Raw genomic sequence first — 4,392 nt, 5'->3', positions numbered from 1 at the left:
TGAAATGAAAAGCTGCAGATGACAAGAAGTTCAACCCTGCAAAGCACTGCATGCTGTAGCTCAGTCATTCAGCATGTATTGCCACATGAACAGCTGTACTGAAAGTGAAATACCCCTCTCTGGCTATTCTGATCTGACAGACTGTGGCATAAGCAGAATCCACAGGTTCTGAGGTTCACAAAGTGCACCCACAATACACAAGTCTGTTGCTGGCAGTTAAGCAACTGATACGCAACCATTTTGGAAAATACAAGTTATTAGCCTGTGAAAAATGGAATTGCATACTGCTGCTCTACACCTTTTCTATACCAAAGGTGACAGCCAAGCTGTAGCCTTGCTCCCATTAATATCTGAAAACAGTAGGGAGTATTTGGGGAAAAACAAAAGATGCACAATGAATTCCCTGAAAACCATGGCCATAGTGCTAGCTTGTCTCTGCAACACTGACACTGTATTCCCTCTTCAAAGCCAGTGCAGGGCCAAAGGCCACATGTTTGGCCAGACTCCAGGGAGGGAGGTCAGGACACTGCAGGCGTCAGAGAAAACGCCAGGCACTCAAGCTAATGGAGGGGCTTTGCTGACACCAGTCTCTGCCCATTAACCCAAGACAGGCACTTTAGGTCCCTCACCCACCTTCTTGCTCACACCAACTTTCCTGCAAGTGCTACAATCTCAACAGCACGGCATGGGAATTGGCTGCAGGGGCAGGAAGGATGAACACACGAGCTGAGGTTTCAGGCATGTCATGAAATCTGAAAAGGCCAGGAGATCCACACCCTCCCCCTGGCTGACAATATGACAGCTGCTGCTGTGGGTCTTGGAAGTCAATGCCTGTGAGCTGTTTTGTTCCATCCTAGAGGTAGGGAGAGGCAGTTTTCCACGGAGTGAAATCATTCCTGAAAATTTAAATGGTTTTTGGATCAGGACCTTAGTTTCTAAGAAACACAAACACTTGTCTCAGACTGTTTAGGAAAGCAGATCCCAAAACCAAGTGAATGAGAGAGAAGAGCCACTTGGGGCTTCTTAAACCTAGTCCATAAGACTTGAAATAACATTCACGTGGTGCAGAGAGACAGTAACTTTTCCAGCTGAGCTGCACAGAAAATAGAATGAGACCACTTCCGCCACCTAAGGCCCCTTTCTATCAGTGGCTGAAGATGAACTGTGCAGAGCATAACACTGAAAAGGTTTACCCAGGCTGCATGCCAGGCACTTTTCTCTATACGTAAGCTTCAGACTACACTGACGAAGGTTTTCAGACACCCTAAGTAGACACATGGATTTAGGATCTCATTTTCAGGACTGGACTTGCACTTTTTTCCCCTACCACGTGGCTCCGCACACCTGAGTACTTCAGGAACAGCACCACAGTTGCTCAGCAGTTTAAGGACGGGCAGGCAGGCCTCCAGACACGTTACTCACTCAATCTACTTTCCAAATTTTCTTTTCCTTCTCTCCCCTCCCTCCTTTTCTGGAGCAGAGCTGTTTTTCTCCCTCTGAGAGACGAGGGCAGAGAGGTGGTCATGCATGCAAACATCCAGCAGCTAAGTGTGCGTGCTTCCCCGTGGCAGCCCTGTCAGGACCTCAGCATTTTTATGTATGAGATGTCACCCTGGGAAAGGCTCTTATACCTGTACCGAGTCCCTTCAACGTCCAAAACCAAGAAATACTCATTACAAGTCAAAAGCATTTTATATTCTTTTAAATCCTCATTCCTGTCCTTTTTATGATGGGAGATCAAGATAAAAATTGGATGTGGCCTTCCACAAGCTCACATAGATTTCCTGAAGATTTCAAGTCCTGCTTCAGAGCGCAGCACCTCTTGCCGACCTCACAAACACGCAGCTGAACACCAAGCTCTCTCCAGCTGCACCGGAGCAGCGGTCAACAAACTCCCTCCTAGCGTTATTGTGGGAAATGTCTGATCTGGAAAGATTCCTCTTTGGAGCTCCAAATGGAGCAGATCACTTTCCTTCTCAGCAGCACACTTCTAAACAGGGAAGCATGAGTAATTTCCCAGCTCTCTTTTCGTTTCTACATATACTTACTGACGTCCCAGTTGGACAAAACACTTAGATGACTGAACACAAGCCTCTGTGTTTTCAAGTCTGGCAACAGCCCACAGGTATCGATACTTCCTCTCAGCTCTCGGGGAGAAGTCCTCACTTATCTTCGTAAGTCTTCAGCAGAAACAGGTTTGTATGAAGCTAGTGGAATGGGCCCAGAATGTATTCCTGAGTCCCAAAAACCTCCTAAGCACAGGAGCACTTGCTCTTCTCGCTGCAGGACTGGTGAGGCATAAATGCAGCAGGTATTGTTGGGGCAGTGCCAAAAGGAGAGGCGATGGGAAGAGACAGCGTCTGCTCCAGCGGAGGATGGCAGGAGCGTCCCGAACCAAACTGTTGCCTTCGACAGCAGGTACGGCTAATCCTTGCTTAAATAAACCCTGGCTCTCTTCCGCTCCCACAGGATGCAGGCACAGTTTACCTTTAAGAAAATTTACTTATTCCCCTGACTTCTCTATGGACTCTGTACTGGTAATTCCTTCAATGCTGCACTGCTGTGCCAGATCTAATAGCTACAGGAAAGCATGGGGTGATTAAAAGGAGCTGAACGGCAACAAAACCAAACTTTGGAATGGAGCAAGAAATGATTCATTTGTAAGAAGCAGCCCATGGATAAGAAAGTCTGAGCAAGGAGGTAGCTTGCAATGGGAATGCTGTGCTGCTGAATACACTACTTGCTGCGCTGGGTGTGCTGATACCTGCAAAAGCTTCGCAGTCCTCACAGGGCAGGTGCAGCCGTCAGAACAGATTCAGATTCTCTCTGTCATTTCTTCATTTGCAACTCAATACCTACACAAGTCTAGCTCTGCACACTTTTTATTAGTAGCCACTTATGAACATAACAACTGAAAACAGGCCATGTCTGAACATGGACTTTACTGAAAAAAATGTGGAAGCCATCTATTTTCTGCATCTTTATAATGAAAACTTGCTGCTAAGGGTGTTGGGGCTTCTTGGCCTGATGCCTGCAGCCCTCTCCCCTCCTGAGCTAGAGCTCAGGCTTTCTAACCCTTCCCTTCCTTTCCCTTCCCTCAGCTGTCTTTTCCTCCTCCACTGCACCGCCTTCACACTTCTTGCTCTGAATCTCAGGGCCAAGCACGATTTCACTTCCCAAACCATCCCATCACCTCTCTCCCGCCCAGCTGGCAGTATGGCCCTGGGTGTTGGGTTATTGTTTAACTGTGCTATCTCCACTCTTTTCAGCCCTGACTTCAAAACGACATTCTTCACCCTTGCAAGCTCTGAATCCTTAGGATTTAAGAATTCATGCTGCTCATGCATGTGCCCAGACCTGGCCTGCTCCAGCGCATGAGAGATGTGGAGGTGCAGACCGTGAAGTTCTGATGGCTGCTGAGGGCATCAGCATTGCTCTGGGTGCAGGACAGGGAGATGGGGAGAGCCCTTGCACTCTGAAGGAAGGTTACATGGTAGAGAGCAGCTGCTACAAGATGTTCACTTCCAGCTCCCTGAGATGGGCCAGTTTTAAAAATACTCCTTCAAAATAATGCAAATCCCCCAGCAACGCTACCCTAACAAACAGTGGATGTCCACACAGACAGAAGGCTTGGAGCCAGGGCATCTGCTAGAGATGGAGGTGACCGCTGATACTCAGCTAAGCTCTCCCACAGATTTCCGAGGAAAATCTTGGCCATCCCCCTCAGATCTCCCTGTGCTCTAACAGCCCCCGAGGCGCTGTGCGTGGTCTCACTGCCCGCAGCGGCCTCGCCAAACACACGTCCCCAGCCCTCCCCGGCTCCTGCACTGCAGCACGCGGGCAGCAGCGCTGCGTGGGGAGCAGCCATCGGAGGCACTCAGAAAGACCTGCTTTTAGGTCAGAAACTGGTATTTAGTTGTGTTCTAATAGCCCCCAGATAGAGTGCAAATCCGAACGCATCCTTCCCTGCAGATAATTGCCTATAAAATGCCAAGCTGTAGTTTCAGCTCTTTAGTTGCATGAAACAGAACCTTGGGAAGTTCTAATCAAAGAAAAGAAGCTAGTGTATTACATGCTTATAAAAAAAAAACGACCTCATAACACGAGAAGAATGTGGGGGGAGAAAGAACAGACCATCTGGAGATAATAATAAATCTGAAAAGAGGCAAAAATTCCAAAATCAAAGACTGGACTTCATTATTCTAGGAGAAATGACTAATTAACTTGAGAGGAAAAAACTTGTGATTCATGCACCCTGATGGAGTTTGAGACTTCAGTCTCCCTCATCAGTGTCATCGCATCATTGTCCTCTCAAAAATTATAACCCATTCCCTGCTCTGTAGATCAGGAAAGCATGATAGATTAATTTAAACAGGGTGACAATAACTGTAA

Source organism: Anser cygnoides, chromosome 9 (genome assembly GCF_040182565.1).
Source record: "Anser cygnoides isolate HZ-2024a breed goose chromosome 9, Taihu_goose_T2T_genome, whole genome shotgun sequence".
Classification (NCBI taxonomy): domain Eukaryota; kingdom Metazoa; phylum Chordata; class Aves; order Anseriformes; family Anatidae; genus Anser; species Anser cygnoides.
The sequence above is the reverse complement of the archived record's forward strand: the minus strand, read 5'-3'. Positions refer to the sequence as shown.